This window comes from Tenrec ecaudatus, chromosome X (genome assembly GCF_050624435.1).
Source record: "Tenrec ecaudatus isolate mTenEca1 chromosome X, mTenEca1.hap1, whole genome shotgun sequence".
NCBI lineage: Eukaryota > Metazoa > Chordata > Mammalia > Afrosoricida > Tenrecidae > Tenrec > Tenrec ecaudatus.
The window spans coordinates 5,076,937-5,094,232 of NC_134548.1; the positions used below are offsets into that span (position 1 = coordinate 5,076,937).

Consider the following 17,296-nt stretch of genomic DNA (forward strand, 5'->3'; position numbering starts at 1 on the left):
GTAGGCCTGGACTTCCCTCCTTGGCCACGAGGCTCGCACTGGCCTCCGGAGAGGCCAGAGTTCGCCACCCAGGCCAAGCAGGGGAGGCCGTGGGGGAGGCCGTGGGGGAGGGGCCGAGCAGGGACGCAGGTCCCCAGCACCGTGGGGGGAGGGGATGGGCCAAGACTTGTCCCTGCACCATGGGGGTGGGGCTGTGAAGGGACGCGACCGTGGGGGGAGGAGCTTGGTCAGGTCCAGGTCCTCCCCAGAGGCCCTGGGGGAGGGGCTGAGCGGATGGGGGGTGGTGGCCCGCCCTACGGTGGGGGAGGGGCCGGGCCCCCTGTGGTGCCATCAGGACTGGGCGGGCCAGCTGGGGCGTAGGTCATCCCCCAACCCCTCACCCCGGCGGTAGGGCACTGGCGGCGGTGGGCGCTCGCGGGTCCCAGGAGGTCCCCGCCGCCTGCCCGCCCTTCGTCCCCCCGCCCCCCTCGCTCGCTAGCTCTGAGGCCTGAGCCCCCGCCCGCGCCCGCGCCGCAGCAGCGCCTCCGGCCGCCATTCCGCACCCAAACTTTCCTGCGCCGCGCTCCCGGGACTCGCGGCCGGACGGCTCGGTCCTCCTCGGCCGTGCGGGCTGGCGCGAGGACGGCCGCCAGGACAGAGCGGCGCGGCAGCGGAGGTGAGTGTCGGTTCCCAGGCCGGGGGCACAAACTTGAGTGCCAGGCAGCTTCTCGGGAGCTGGCTGGAGGCTGTGCTGGCAGTGGCGACCTCTAGGTTCTTGCGCACCTCGGAGAGGGAGCCTTTGTTTTGGGGAGGGCGGCGGCCCTCAAGTTTGGGGATGCGCCTGCCCCTCCCGCCGCCCCTTTGTCTTCTGGTCCCGGGGCGCAAAGACGCCTAGGGGAGGAGGTCTGGAGAAGGGCGCGCAGGGCGAAGGCTGGGCTCCTGGGGGTGCGGAGGGGGCCCCCGCTGCGCTCATGTTGGGAGGCGCAGAAACTGTCATCCTGGTCGGCCCCTTCTTCCCCCTGCGCCAGGGGACCGAGCTGGTGGGCACCTGGCTCCCTGGCGGGGACGCAGACTCGGCCCGGACCTGTTGCTGCTGCCTGCCCACGCGTGGGTCCTGGGGCCGGGCTCAGTCAGATAGGGATGCAGCGTGGGTGACAACTTTGAGGTTGGGGCTTGCAAGCCGCCCTCACGTGTGTCGGCGGCCAGGCCACACATGCCCCAGAATCGTCGGATTCACAAAGTTCTGTCCTGGGTGCTTCCGTCCGAGTTGGCGAGGTGGTTGAGCTACGTCCACCACCACCACCACCACCACCTCCCCCAGCCCCGAAAGAACTCTCCCCACCCCCAAAGTGCTTTGGAAAGGGCTCTGCTCTCAGCTCGGCCACGTGTGGCCTGACCTGACTCCAGAGGCGTGGTCTCCGCATCGCAGGCCCTCACCCTCACTCCGAGGGGGAGGGGGGCGCCCTCCCCTGCTCGCGGTCCAGAGCGGTGGGGTCTGTTCCAGAAAAGTCCCCAAGTGGTCGCGCTGAGAAGAACTGCAGTTGAGGCAGCAGGAGTGGGGATGGGGGAGAGCTTGTTTTAGACTCAGTCTTCCTGTCACACGTGCAGTTGGGTAAAAGGTGAGTCCCTTCCTATGTCCCGCTCGTTGTTATGGCCCCTCCGGGATCGCATCTGAGGCAGGCTGGCTCTCTCAGTGTCTCTGTCACACACACACCTGTGGGACAGGCATGGTCTGGGGTTGGTGTTTCTGGTCCCCCTGGGAGCCTAGAGTAGTCAGCTTGGCTGGGGCGTGTGTGGGGAGGGGCCCAAACCCACTAGACTGCCATGAAGTCCATGGAGTGCCTTGGTGGCCCTACTGGATGGGGGACAACCGCCCCCGTGGGCTTCCAAGACTGTAACTCTTATTGGGATTAGAAAGCTTTGTCTTCCTCCAGCTTCCTCCCTTCCGGTGAAGAGAGATGTTGAAGGTGACTGATCTTACTGACCACGTGAAAGTTTCCAAACTCCCCACCCCCACGGATCATCGCTCTAAAGCTGATTCTGTGCACCAGCGCCTGGATCAGGAGGTGTTCTCCAAGCAGACCTAGCTCTCTGTGGGACCGAGCAGCTGACCGAAGACCACATTGAGCTGGTCCCAGGAGTCAGGCAGGGACACCAAGGGCAGGCGTGACCACGTGCCCTCTCTCTACTGCCCTGGCCTTGACGCGTCCAGGAATGATGACCAGGGTGGGCACCTCTTTCAAAAACCTGAGGACACCCACATCATCTTCCTGGCTGAGTCAGGTGCTACCGAGGGTGAACATGCCAGAAACAGGTGCCTCACAAGAAAGGTGTGGCCACCAAGAAGCTACAGGGGCGCTGTGTGTGGGTGTGGGTGTGGGTGTCTCAGAGTGGGAACCTGCAAAAGGCAACTTCAGGTGTCCTTTGTAGCTGTGGCTGCTAGTATACTGCACGTGGAGTTAAAACTCTGTACCATCTTTAGTTTCCTTATCTGTAAAAGGCTCTTAAACTCCCGTTTGGTTGGGCAGAAATAGGCTCAGTGACCAACTCACCAAGTGCCTTTTGTGTGGTGGTAGACTGGTTTCATGGCACCTCCTGGGTGGTAATGTTTATTGGAAGCTGGCGGCTGGCCTTTCTCCCTGCGGGGTGGATTCAAACCGATGACCTTGCAGCTAGCAGCCAGGTGGTACCAACCATGTGTGTGGCTGGGTGGAGCAACTCGGCCTGGCCAGTGCTCAGGGGCCAGCTCCCACGATGCTGTGGCTTTCTGGGGGGCCTGCCCTGTGTCTCTGATGCTAAGGGGGCCAGAAAATTGGAGCTCACAGAGGAGTGAGTGAGTTTGGGTACCAGAAGGGAGGGGTGGTGTGTAAGGTTTTAGAAAAATGTAAAGGCGCCTGTAAGCTTCACTTGTTATTGTACGAGTAGAATAATCGATTCTTGAAGGCCACATGCCAAGGGATTCACAGACCCTGACACCCTGGCGGTAGGTGGCTGCATATTGGGCTGCAATCTCTGAGTTAGCAGTTCGAAACCACCAGCCACTTCTTGGGAGACAGATGAGGCTTACTGGTGCTCCCATAAACAACTACAGCCTTGAAGACCGACAAGGACCATTCCACTCTGCCTATTACGGTTGCCAGGAGCTGGCATTGACTTGATAGCAGTGAGTTTCTGGGTCCATACCCTGTATCACTGGTTCAAACCCACCAGCCCTTCCTGGCTAGAAAGATGAGGCTGTTTGCTCCAGGAGAGACAGACAATCTGGGAAACCCCATCTGGGGTGACTCGTGGTGGGTGTAGCTTGCTGTGGTGTGCTGCTTTGTAAACCAGTCCCACTCACTTGTCCTAGCTCATAGAGACCCTGTGGTGCTTCCTACACCCCTTTTGTTTGTGCTGACCTTTACAGTAGCAGACTGACTAGGGGGATTGAACTGCTGCACTTTTGATTCCCAACTGAACGTTGTGACCACTGTGCCAGCAGGGCGGTGTCCCGCCCCAGAGGCCAGGGCCAGAGGACTTGGAGGCCCAGAGATGCACTGTTGCTATTCGCCGGGGTGCAGCAGGCCTGCCTCAGGGGGAGGGGAGAAGCCCACGGATGGTGACCTGTGCCTGGATGTGCCAGGCCCGTGGTTGGTCCGTGAAGCAGGTGAGGGTTTTTAACAATTGTTTTTGTCAGTTCTGTTTCATGGTTCAGAACACCCCCTGTAGGAATGGACATCCGGAGGGTTTGTGCTGCTGGTTGGGTACGGATGGCCAGCCTTTCCTCCTTGCTCGGCTCCATCTGTTTGGCCTCACAGTACAGTACCTCTGCAGCTGCCTTGGACCCATGGTGACAGCAGTAGCGTGTGCGCAAGGTGTTGAGTGGGCCTTGCACACCCTGACCTCCAGCGGTGTGGCAAGTGCGTGTCCTCCGCCTGCCACTACACCCCCACCGTGGGGCTCAGGCGGTTGCTTATTTGTAGTGCAGACCTAGGACTTGAATTGGAGATTGCCTGACTTCTGAAGAGGTGTGGCGCAGTCAGCTTGGGCAGTTTGCTCTCCTGCTGACCCAGGTGGGCCTTCCCTGCCGGAGATAGAAAGTCTTATCCATCTGTCTCTCTTTTATCTCTCTCTCTCCTTGGAATCCCAGGAGGCCATCTCAACCCCAGTGGTGTGGGCTTGGTCCCTGGGCATTCCCCCTCCCACAAGGCACCCCCTCGACTCTGCTCCCCATGTGTCCACTGACCTTTCAGTGAACAAAAAGGAAGTTGAGCGTTTCCGCCAAGTGAGCTCAGGGTCCAACTTAACCTCATCTGTCCTCCGTAGTGGACGGCACTGAGCAAGGGGTCTCTGGAATCCGGCTGCTGGGCCCTGGCACTGCCATGAAGGGAGCAGAAGGCCAGCAAGAGGAGAGAGGGCCTGCTTTTGACTGAGGGGGGGTGGAGGCGGTGGGGGGAGCGGCTCAGGAGGAGGGGCGGTGGAGGTTTGAAGAACCATTTTCTGGGTTGTTTGGGGCAGGGGTGTGTGTATCAGTCTGCATGCCAGCAGGCAGCCCCTACAGGTAAGTGAGCTTCTGTTAGCTAGTTGCTAGCTGGGGTCCCTGGCAGTGGTGGTTCTTAGACGTGCTTTGAAGTAGGGAAGGGCAGTCTCCCAGATCCAGGGAAGGCCTCTCCTCAGGGAGGACCAGGTGTCACAGCTGCTCACTGCCATCTTTCCCCGTCTGAGAGCATGACACCTTGTGCCTGGGAAGTGCCCATTTGGCCCCTTAGAGGCAGGGCTCTGGGGTAGGGAACCGAGCAGTTATGGGTGTTTCCCAAACCTGGCTTGCTCTGGGTGCCAAACATTGAGGTCGTAAGCATGAAGGTCTGGCTTGCTTTTGTGTTGAACAAAACAAAACTCACTGCCATCAAGTCAGTTCTGGCTCGTAGTGATCCTTAGGACAGGGTGGGACTTGCCCCCGTGGGTGTCCAAGATGGCAACTCTTTACAGGAGTAGAAAGTCTCATCTTTCTCATGTGGAGTAGCTGGTGGTTTTGAACCGCCAACTACCAGGGCTCCCGGTCTTTTCCATGCTGGAAGGCAGATACTCCTACAGACGGAGGCTAAGTTCAGGGCGCCCCACTCCCAGCCCCAAGTTGGTTCTGCCTCTCTGTGTGATCCTAGTGGTGATGGCTGGACATCTTATGGGTCACACCCATCCCCCTCGTCTCCCAGGTCCTTCCGAGTTCTGCCCCTTGTCCCAGCTCACCCCTACCCCCTGCCAGGGCTCCCTGAGGCAGGAAAGGCCTGGAAACAGGCTTCCCATGTAGAAAGAGGGTCCCGAACAGGGGTGCCAGCTTATGGAGGGTGTCTCGGGCCGTGCCTGCCAGGGGGGCCTCAGCTTCCCGTTTGAGAGTCCCACTCCTGAGTGGGAGGCCCTGATGAAATCCCGACCACTGCAGGCCTCTCTCACCCGTCAGAGGGGTGTCGCTGGGGTGTGAGCAGCCTTCCGTGGAGCGTGTAGACCGAGAAGAAAGACCTGGCTGTTTCTTGAAAAGAAGCCCTGGTGGCTGCTGTCCACAGGTTGACAGTTCAAAACCACCCGAACGATGGGGTACACAGTCCCACAGTCCCACTCTTGGAAACTCACAAAGTGGTTCTTCCCTGTGCTGCAGGGTCGCTGCCTGTCAGCATCGACTCCTCCACAGCAGTGAGTTTGGTTTTTCAGTTCCTCTTTTGGAAACCCTGTGGATCACTGTGACCCTATCTGCTGCTGGCCACAGGGGTGATGCGGGACTGGGCAGCAGGTCAGTCTCTGCACAGGGTCACCACAGGTCAGGGCTGACCAAGACATGTCTGAGACCCGCCAAGGAGAACACCACCTGGGGGGTGGGGGTGTGTGTGCCCATGTGTGCTGGTGAAGACTGGGCTTCAGGCAGCTGGGACCATATCCTCACTGCAGTGGTATCCTCATGCCCGGAGTTGCTTACAGATCACTAGTTCAGCAGGGTGAACCCACCAGCCACTCTTTAGGAGAAAGATGAGGCTGTCTGTTCCCATAGAGATGGCAGCCTGAGAGACCCCATGGGCTCTTCTGCCCTATTCTTGGGGTCGCAGTGGAGGAGTGAACCTGCCACTGCCAAGAATGTTGAAAACTCCTTTCAATCCAAAGCAAGACCCAGATCACCATTCTAGAAACACATCTCTATTTTTAAGCTGGAAAGATAAACTTTTTTCCATCACTATTTTTAGTGTGAAGGAAGTAGGTCCTGTTTGGAGATCCCGGCTCCCTCCTCAACGTCTTGCCCCGAGTGCCCTCCCCACATCTTACTCCGAGTACCCTCCCCTCCTGTTGTTTCCACAGGGTCCCGTCCGACCAGAAGCCCCTACAAACGAGACCCCACAAAACCAAGGCACGAGCTGAGCAAGGGCTGGGGTTCATTAAAACATAGCAGTGCTATTGGTTTTGTGGGAGATGTTGCAGTGGAGAATGTCATACTGTCTAGAGTTTCACACCAGAAATGCCAGAACAGAGACAGAACCAAAGCACCCAAGAACAGAGGAGAGGCAGGCGCATGAAGAACAGTCACCCAGTCTGGTGTGGACAGGGGAGCTTGACCGCTCAAGGGACACTGGCTGGTAGTTAGGAGTGCCCTCCTTGGGTCACAGCTGGCCAGTGAGTGGGACAGGGGACACGGGACTGGTTGGTTGCATTTACTGCAGGGCCAACCTGGTGTGTGCACGTGGCAGTCGCTCTCTCTCTGTGTCTCTCTCTCTGGTATTCATGGGCCCCCAGTGGCACGCTGTAGCATTCAGAGGGGCTTGGGGTTTTTTTGAAGGCTGGGCTGGAGTGAGTTGAGGTGAGCACATAGGACACAGTTCTCTGTGGTAGCATGGTGGGGGGGGGGTGCTCCCTTTGCCATCTTGTCCCTTGGTGGCAGATACTGAGGGGCAGAGCAGGAGGGTCTCTGGAAATGGGGAGGGACGGAGAAGGTGCATGTTTACCTGGAGCTGCATCCCTCCCAGGTCAGCCAGTAAGTGGTTTTCTACCAGGGAGGGTTCTGGACACAGGTCTGTTCAGGAGGCACTGCAGGCGGAAGAGAGGTGGGGGCACTGCAGTGGGAGGAGGGGTGGGGACCAAGGAGCTGCTCAGTGTGGGCTTCGGTCCGGTGCCCGTGCTGGCTGCCGCTGCACTGGCACTAACAAAGAGTGCTGCCCTGCAGGCTGCCAGAGGCTCAGAGGCAGGGACCCTGGAGGAGGAAGGTGTCACCTTCCTTCCATGTTGGCTGAGGTCTTCTTGGGATGAGCAAGCCAAAGAAGGCAAAATCCACTATGTTCCGCACCCCCCCTTATAGTTCTTACTGGACATATGTGTGCGGGTCAGAAGCACTGTTAATGAGTGGACATGTGCTCCTGGTCACCCATGGGTGTCAGAGGAGAACAGGGCTCTGCTGGGTTTGTAGTGACATGTTTTAAGGAGAAGCAGATCACCTGGCCTTGCTTCTGAGGCGTCTTAGGGGGTATTTGACCATCCAGGCCTCTGGTGAGCAGCCTGGCGGGGTAGTCCGTGCCTGCTCGAGCTTGGCTTTCCTGCACCAGTTCATCCTGGCCTCCAAACTCTCTGGGACAAGGACGTTTGCAATGTAACACTTTGTCACAGTGTTTCCTCTGCCTTTCCAGAGAGTCCTGGCAAGGGCTGTTTGCGATGTTCAATGTTGCAGAGGGTGGGAAGACAGCTTGGCATCACAGACACCACCCTGTATCCACAGAGCCTGTGTGTCTCTCCATGGGGTAGCTGACAGCACCATCCGTGCTGGGCAGGTCGGGGTCGCTTCCAGGACTTGGGTGCACCTGACCCCCACCGTAATGGTACATGGGCCTGATAAAACTGGGCCTACAAAAATGGGGCCGTCAACATGGGAGACCAGAGGAGAAGCAGTGACGCCTCTGACTGGTGGTGCTTGGGAAGAGTCTGGAGAGGAGCGTGGGCGTGGATGGCAAAGGGAACTGCCTGTCTGGAAGGAAGGTCAACTGGGACGCTCCTTAGAAACGAGGGTGGAGGGGAAGGCTTTGGTGGACTTTGGGGGTGTGGTTGGCCACAGTGGGCGCAAAGATAACGATTGTAAGGATGACGGGGGCCCACCAGGGTGGGGTGACCCTGTACCACATGCACAGAGTGACCCTCTGTGAGCCGGAACCGCTCACCAGCACATGACAGCAGCAGCAGTGACAGCCACACCGGTGAGAGTGTTTCACTGCGGGGACAATGGTGGTAAATAACTGTCGCCTCCCCTCACCCAAGCTTCCAGTCGCTTTCCTCACAGTCAGAATAAACCGTCGGCTTCAGGTTTACAAGTGGGTTGCAAGTTTTATTTAAGGAACCCAAGTTCCCGAAGGTATTTTGAGGGGTCTTGGGATTCTGAGCAGTTCACACGAGAGGTAAGCATTTCCCGTCTGCTTCGAACTCTGGACAGGAAGCTGTCGTCCTCATCAGAATGGACAGTGTCCGCCCCCCACCAGAGTTGACCCTGTGGGCTTTGGATTCTTGACATTTTTCTCAGCGGGGGTGGGGTGGGTGTCGGTGGGTGGGTGGTGCTGGAATGCTTCCTTCCCGTGAGTCTGAACCCTAGAACACAGCCAGAGAGAGAGAGAGAGAGAGAGAGAGAGAGAGAGAGAGAGAGAGAGAGAAACGAGAGAGAGAGAGAGAAACGAGAGAGAGAGAGAAACAAGAGAGAGAGAAACGAGAGAGAGAGAGAGAGAGAGAGAAAAGAGAGAGAGAAAAGAGAGAGAGAGAGAAACAAGAGAGAGAGAAACGAGAGAGAGAAACGAGAGAGAGAGAAACGAGAGAGGGAGAAACAAGAGAGAGAGAGAGAATCAAGAGAGAGAGAGAGAAACAGAGAGAGAGAGAAACGAGAGAGCGCGCGCGAGAGAGACTGATGATTCCTGCCACCAGCCCAGCAAGACACAGAGACTAATGGGAAAGCAGACCCTGCTGCCGTCCCAGCTTCCGCCCAGCCCTCCTCGAGGCCCCACTCTACAAGTGCCCAGAAAACCTACACTTCTTTCCATCCCTGTTGGATGAGGGGAAGCAAAAGCCACCTGCCTCTTCAGAGGAGAACGCGTCTGGGCCGCATCCATGCTGGATGCTGCTTCCTGTTGCATCGAGGCAGTCCAGGCTGCCCAGGGAGGCCTTTTCGATCCTCGAAACCTCGGGGTGATTTGGTCATTGTTGACCCCTTCGCCGGCCAGCACCAGGGCTTCTGTCACCGCCCAGCATTGGTGCTGACTTGGTCAGCTACACCCACTAGTTATCTTTCCGACATTGGCGTCCACTGACACTCCTTACCAAACCACTGATCTAAAACTCTGTTGTTCCCATGAGCCAATGGGGCCCCCCAACCCAGCACTCCAAACCCACTGCCACCCAACACCGTGACCCTGCAGGACAGCACAGAGCTGCCCCTGTGGGTTTCTGAGACTGTCACTCTTTACGGGAGCAGATAGCTTTGTAGATATGCAGATAGATAGATAGATGATAGATAGATAGATAGATAGATAGATAGATAGATAGATAGATAGATAGATAGATACTGCCAACAAGTTGAGGCCAACTAATGGAGACCCTGCAGGACAGGGCACAGAGTTGCCCCTATGGGTTTGCAAGATGGTCCCTCTTGACGGGCCTAGAGGCCCATCTTTCTTGCACAGAGCGGCAGGTGCTTTTGAACTGTTGATCTTCCGGTGTGCAGCCCAATGGGTAACCACTGTACCACCAGTACTCCCAATGGGCCCCTAGTGTCTTAAAATCTGGGGGCCCCAATATGGTCAAACCCAAAGGTGGGAGGATCTGACCCACCCCGGGGCCCCTATGAAGAAAGACATAGAGCTCTCCTTTGGAAAGAGCCTGCCCTCGGAGGAGCCTTGGGCCAGCGTGGCCACCCTGATAGCCAGGTTGCCATAGGGCTCAACTGACTGGGCAGTCAGTCCTCGGTGCTTGTCTGAGCACCCAGGTGCCACGGTTGTGAGGGCGTATCGGGTACGCTTACTGCAAGGTTGGCACTGGAAATACCAGCCAAGATGCCCCAGAGATCGCGGGGTTTTCCACTTCCGCAAAGAGTGACCCATCTTGCAAAAACCCGTAGGGACAGTTCTGGCCTGTCCTTTGGGGTCGCTGTGAGTCGGCATCGACGTGATGGCAGGGAGTCTGGTTTTCTCTGAAGAGTAGCGGGGTGATGTTTAATCCTGCTGCCATGGGGAACTCCATGCAGGGTGGCGGATTGGATTCTGACTCAGGGACCCCCAAGGACATGGTGGAACGGCCTTATGGGGTTCCCAAGGCTGTACATCCTCTGGAGGCAGATTGCTCTGGGTTTCTCTTGTGGATGGGCAGCCGGGGTGGGGTGTGTGTGCAGAGTGCTGAACCGTTGGCTTTTTGGTCAGCATCTTGTAAACCGCTGCTTATTCATACCAGTTGTCCCGAAATTGGGGTTGACAAGGAGGGGGAGTAAGGAATGTTAGTGTCAAGTGTTAATTTCCCAGGTGGTCTGCTAAAGTGCCCTCCCCCCATCTTCCTGGGCAGGTGCATGGTGAGACGGCGTATTAGAAGGAACAAGTACGATGCCCACCCTATCTCTCTGCCCTGAAAACACACAAATGTCTAGTTCTCTGGACCCAGGGTGCTAGTTGAGTAGTGTGGAGGGAGGGCCTCATCACGTCTGTAGGTAGATGGAGGAGGGGGCATTTGCCTGGGGAGCTCTGGATGGCCCCTGGGATGTGGTTCAGGAAAAAGTGTGGGTGCTGGGAATCTGTTCATCCCAGCCACATGAGTGCTCTAGTAGGACCTGTGCTCCACAGGGCTTCCAGTGCTGACTGTGGGCTCAGGTCACCTGGCTTCACTGTCCAGGCACCGGTGGGTGTTGGCTTGCACTGCCAACCTGTTGGTTCACAGCCAAGCTGAGGGTTTAGCAGCCTTTGGAGACCCCTGGTCTGGGCCTCCAGAAAGTGGGTCCAAACACCCACCGCTCTGGAGATGAACCCAAGACTCCCGAGACCCTGCGGGACAGTTGAAGTGTCCCACTGCTGTTTGCAAGGCCGCAATTCTACAGACCTGACTGCCTCACCATTTGGGGGTGGGAGTGGGCAGGGAGTGAAGATGAAAGCCCAGAGTGGGAGGGGGGCGACTCCAGCATCTGGCTGGGAAGGCGGTGTGCGCACGCACACTTATGTGTTTACACATATCTCTGTGTGTGTGCCTGTCTGGAGGTGTGTGCATGCACATGCATGGGTGTTAGTTTATGCATATCAGTGTGTGTACCTGTCGGAATATGGACATGCACACGTGGTAGTTTATGCACACCGTTGTGTGTGTGTGAGACCCTGCCTCAATGTGTGTACATAGGCATGCATATGTTTGTTAGGTGCTCTTGCCTGCGACCAGCACAGAGGCTGGCCATCTCTCTGGGGGTGGGGGGCACTGTTACTGTTGGCAAGCAGCACAGGAGGGACCTGACCCGGGCCACGGCACACAAGCAGACCTTGGACAAAGCTGTGGTTTCCGCTCTCGCTATACTGCTTATACTTCAGCTCAAATGTGCCCTCAGCCCCTCAGTGCCAGCTTGATGGGGAGGCTGGGAATTCCAGAGATTGCCAGCCGGGCTGGCAGTGGTGGGCGGTGGGGGTGGGAGCACACCCAGGGCCCCCGCGGTGGCCTAGGTGGCCCGTTTGTCTGTTTATTGTTACTTCAGGGTCATCTTCCTTCCGTCATGCTGCTTGGTGGGTAAGCCACCGCTGAGTCCCAGAATTGCTGTGGTGGGGTTGTCCTCTCTGAGTGATGGTGGTGGTGACAATCCTGCTAATTATCTTCCGTCATCTGCCCGCCTGAGTTACTGCTGCTGTGACCCAGCGAGGCTCCCACTGATGCTCCTCAGGGTTTCAGCAGCTAACATTTTGCAAGTGCATAGCTGGGCCTTTCTTCCTAGGTGTCTCTGGGTAGGTGGGTAGATGGGGTTCAGATTCACACCCCACCTTGTGGTGAGTCACCCACTCCCAACTCAGCCCTGTAGAACAGACAGGGTGGGACGGCTCCCGAGGTTTTCCAGCCTGTGCTGGACAGGGAGCTGACTGCCCAGCTCTCCCGCTTGAAGCATCTGGGGGACTGGAGTGGGCCCCCTTAGCAGCCCCTCACCTGATCCTCTGTGCCACTAGGGTTTCCTCTGCAGAAGTGCCAATTCACCAAACGAAATTCAGTGCCTTCACAGCGACCCCCTAGGAAAGGGAGAACTACTCCTGTGGGGTTCCCAGACTCACTCTTTGCTGGAGCAGAAAGCCCCATCTTTCTCCCTTATAGTGGGTGCTGGCTTTGAACTGCTGGCAGAGGGGTTAGCAGGTCCCGTCCAGTGCACAACCACTGGGAAGGGTGAAGGCTGAGGTCCGATTCCTCGGGTCTTGAAAGGGCAGTGGCTGTAGTGCTGCAGGAAGCAGGCGGGGCTGAGGCCCGTGGGTCTAGCCTCTGGGAGGTGGTGTCTCTCAGTTCAAAGACCACTGACCTTGGGGAGAGAATGTGACCACACTGGGAGCCCTGGTGAAAGCCTTTGGTGTTATTTCTGTGGCGGAGAGAACGAGTTATTAAACAGTCACCTCCCTTCCCACCAAAGTGACAGCCACACCCGACTCTCTGCAGCTGTTCCATTGTATCTGCGGTTTTCTGACGAGAAGCTTGAAGTTCACCAAATCGTACCACATTGCTCCGTCCTGCCTGAGGTACGCTCTAAGACAGGGGAGGCCAAGTTCCTGGGACCCTGTGCAGCTCCTCCAGCCCACTGATATTTCTCCGCAATGCCTGGCGACGGGTACGACCCATCCCCGCCATGTTCTCAGAAAAGAGGGTCAAGCTCCAGGCTTTGTGAGCTGATTCCTAGTCGGAGCCCCTGGGTCCCAGGGTGGCCGACCTCTTCGTGGTCCTCTCTGACCCAGGTCCTCTGGGGTGTGCCGTGCATGTCCTGAAGCCCTGGTGACGGTCCCTCTGTGGAGGCGTTTGCTTGGAGGTCAGCTCTGGTCACTGCTGCTTATATAGGATTAAACACTTGGCCCGCTCCAATTTCTGCTTGTGTGTTTGTGTATTTCTCGTATGTGGTGGACAAACACACTCCCCCTCCGGGTGGGTTTCTGATGGCCCACATGTGGGTGGCAATGGGGTTTCTGCATTCATGCCGCTGGCCCCATGGCCGGCGGCCCCATGGCCGGGGTGGGGGATGGTGTTTGCTGTTAGCCTCACCCTGTGGCGCCTAGAACACAGTGATTTATGGCGAGGAGGGAGGCTGGGCAGCAGTGTGTGTGTGTGTGTGTGTGTGTGTGTGTGTGTGTACACGTGTCTCGCCACTGTGGCCTTTGGGTTTGTGGGTTTGCTATGTGGGGCTGGTTAGTGGTGGTGGTGTTAGGTGCCATCCACTTGCTTCTGTTTATCTTGACCCTGTGCACACCAGAAGGGCACACAGCCCAGTCCTGCACCGTCCTCACTATGGTTCCTCTGCCCGAGCTGATCGCTGGAGCCACTGTGTCCATCCATCCACTTTCCTTGTTTTCTCTCACTGTCCACTCTTACCAAGCACAGTGTCCTTCTGCATGGACTGGTTTCCCCTGACAACACGTCCAAAGTACGTGAGACCACAAGACGAAGACTTGCCATCCTTGCTGCCAAGTACTCTGGCCGTACTTCTTCCAACTCACTGGTTTCTCCTTTTGGCAGGCATCTGTGTCCCTTGAACGGTCTTCTCCAGCACCACCCTTCAGGTGCATGGCTTAATCTAGGGTCCAACTTCTGCGTTTGGCCCTCAAAGTAACACCCTTGCTTTCCAAGGCGCAGAAGAAGAGGTCTCTCGCGGCAAATGGACCCAGAGCAAGCGACTCTGTGGTCTCGGTGGTTTGTGCTGGTGTTTCATTTACCATAGAACTCGGTGGGGGTGGGGGGAGTGGCAACAGCAGATCCTGCCACGTTGTCGTTAAAGTTGTTAGGTGCAGCAGCAACGGCAGAGTTGGTTCCTACGCACGGTGACCCAACACTGCCCAGGCGTGCGTCCCCCTCACAGTCCTCGCCGCTCCGTGTGAGCTCGGTCTTAACCTGCTGTGATGATGTCCTGCTTCTGCTTCTTGTGCTGTTGGCTTAGAGATGCCAGGAAGGGTGGCCTTGGGGAACGGAGAACCATTTTTCCCAGCGTTTGAGGAGGCTGGTGGCCTGGGTTAGGCGGGCCAGTGGCAGGGCAGGAAGACATTCTGTGGCCCTGGGCTCTGGAGAAAGTCTTTGTTGCTTGCTCACCTTCATGTGATGTGACACTGGTCCCACTTGCTCTGCTGCTTAATCTCCTTTGATATCTCAGAAGAGATTGGTATGAGACACACCCCACTTGTGGTGTATTTGCATAACAGAGACCCCCTCCCATCACAGGTAAAAACTAAACCAATTGTCCCTGTGGAAGTGTTTCAGCTCCCAAGTCCACGTTCATGGAGTCCATTCCAACTCCTGGCAGCCCTATAGGACAGGGGAGCCCTCCCTCCACCCCCGCTGGGTTTCTGAGGCTGTCACTCTTTAGGGGAATAGAAAGCCTTGTTTTTCTCCTCCACCGTGGCTGGTGGTCTCAAACTGCTGGCCTCAAAGCCCAACCATAACCACTTTGCCACCAGCGCTCCTTTGATTTCCATCAGCTTGTTTAGTTCCTTTTATGCTTCTAGATTAGTAGCCTAATTGTGTGGATGTCCCCTGCCTCTCTAACCTTTTGGCCCTCATCCTGCCGCACTCACATCTTAGGAGAGGTGAGGAAGGCGATTACGTCATATCACGATGTGCAAGATGCTCACACTAAACTGGAACCGCCATCCCTGAGGTAATGTTCCTGCAGTGCCTGCCAAGTCCCTGAAGCATGCGTGTGCATGTGTGCATGCGTGTATGTACTGGGGTGGGGCTCGTCTCAACGGCCTCTGGGGCCTCGGTTCTCAGCAGCCCATTGTCAGGCCTTTATTTGGAGGTGGCTCTGTGGGGACTTGAACTTCCTGCCCTGCAGTTCCAAGTCGGGTGCACCAACAGAGTGCAGCTGTGCACTGCCCAGTGCCTGCGCAGGGAAGGATGCAGAGCTGATGGAGAAGACTGGATAGATGGGGGAGTGGGGGTGCGGGCGGGGGCAGTGGGGTGGGGTGGCAGTGACGGGCCATGAGTTATTGGCCAATGCCCTGCATTCTCCTCCTGTTTCATAAGATGACAGCTTTGTTGACGCTAGACCCCTCAGACCACACACTTGGTCCACACGTTTGAAGTGTGCTCTTCCCTGGTGCCGCCAGGGCTGCAGTCTAACCCTACAACGTGTCCATCACCCGGGTCGGAAACCCCCATGCCAAAAACCTTGCCCCCCCGCCCCTGGAAGGCCCCATGCGCCTCTGTGTTCCACCTCTGGATTTGCATGCACAGAGCGTTTCCTGTGAGTCTGTCTGTCAGGGGACTCATCTGTTCATGCCCCTTGCGGTGTCTCCACCCCCGCAGTGTTCCTGCCCCAGGTATCCCTGCTTATTCATCACCGTAAATAAATTAACTAAACCAAGTGGGGTGTCCTGGTGGCCTAGTGGTTACAAATCATGCCAGTGACAAACATTCTGGGGTCCTTGGTCATGCGTGGTTGAATGCTCACCTGAAAACATAAGGGTGGGTGGTTCAAACACCCTCACCCCCGCCCCCCACACGACCACCCCTCTCCCACTGCACAGAGAGAAGACAGCGGCCCTGCTCCCTCAGAGAGGGTAGCCGGAACGTGACAGCCTGGGAGTCGGGTGGGAGGAGGCTTCCCTGGCCTGAAGATGCCCTGCACAGTGGGGGTGGCTGGACACACAACATGGAGTTACAGAAACCCCGCTGCTGTCCTCACTGGCCATTCCATCAGGATTTTCGCTGAATCCTCAAGAGGGTGGGATGCGAGGAGGCCTTGCGTAGAGAAATGGCTAATGTGCCTGGCTGTTACTCCAGAGGTGGGAGGTTCCGTCCACCCACAGTTTCCGTCCACGAAAGGCCTGGTGATCGCTTATTAAGAAGCCACCCTTGGCAATGGGGGGCTGGAAATAGGTGGTATGTGTGTGTGTGTGTTGTGTGTGTGATGTGTAAGGATGATGGTCAGGTCCCAGGGGCTGGTCCCTGTCAAAGAATGGGTCCTCAGGTGACCCATGCAGGTGACCATTTTGCCCCAACAGCACCTCTGGAGGAAACCAGGAAACAGTGATATTGAGCCAGCCCTAGACATTGGCCCTGAGTGGAGATGGCCACTCCTAGCGACGTGCAACCCAGGATGGTGCTGCCCCTGCGGGTTTCCCGGATGGCCATTCTTCAGAGGGGCAGAAAGCCTCTTGTTTCTTCCTCAGACTGGCTGGTGGCTTCAAACCGCCGACCAGTCAGCAGCCAACTCTGCACCCAGGACGCCACCAAGGTGCCTGCCTGCATGTCCGACTCGACTTAGGACCGAGTCGATCCTGAGTCATTGCTGAAGAGGGCCTCCAACAAGTTCCAAAGACGGTGGCAACTCGATCACAGACTCTGCCTCTGAGGCTTCTACGCTGGGGACTACACATTGCCGTGGAAACAGGGCCAGGACCGTGTTTGCATCATGCCTCCTCGCCGTGCAACATTGTTTAGAAGATAGCAACAGGTTCACCATAAAACATAGCTGTGCTCCTCTGACCGTGTGGGGAGCATCTGTTGTCAAAACTGCAAAGCCCAAACACAACTCTTTAACCCGTACACAGATTGTCCTGCCGTGCTGATGGGCCCTGGAGCAGCTAGCCCATGGTTGCGTGTGCGTGTGTGTACATGCATGTGTGCAGTAAACAGCAGACATGAAGCTGTCTTTCCACATGAAGATACGGACGGACTAGACCAGCGGTTATCAACCTGTGAGTCGCGACCCCTTTGGGGGTGTCAAACGACCCTTTCACAGGGGCCGCCCGATTCATCATAGTAGCAAAATGACAGTGATGCAGTAGCAACGAAGTAGTTTTATGGTTGGGGGTCACCACCACATGAGGAACTGGATTACAGGGTTGCGGCCTGAGGGAGGTGGAGAACCACTGCTCTAGGCATGATGCAGATGGTGAAGAGTAGCCCAGTGGGATCCTGCGGGGTCGTGCATGCAGCAGTGAGCAAGTTACACCTGAGGCTGGGCCCGCCTACCACCCCTCCTTAAGAACCCAAAACAACAAACTCCTGAGTTCCCAGAAGAGGGTAGACTTGCCCTTGTGAGTTAGAGACCATAACTCTTTCTGGGAGTGGAGAGTCTCACCTTTCTGCCTGGGAGGGGCTGGTGGTTTAGAACCGGTGACCTTGTGGGTCTCAG

The 17,296-nt window shown here is 57.0% G+C and overlaps 1 protein-coding gene across 4 annotated transcripts in view; it reads left to right on the top strand.

Annotated features, from left to right (window-relative positions):
• The first annotated feature begins 297 nt into the window (after positions 1 to 297).
• TBL1X (transducin beta like 1 X-linked) overlaps positions 298 to 17,296 on the top strand; it is an 81,986-nt gene continuing 64,987 nt past the window's right edge. For all 4 annotated transcript variants that reach the window (XM_075538524.1, XM_075538526.1, XM_075538525.1 and 1 more), the window contains exon 1: positions 298 to 655. The gene's annotated coding sequence lies outside the window, so the exon portion shown is untranslated. The remainder of the gene's footprint in view (positions 656 to 17,296) is intronic.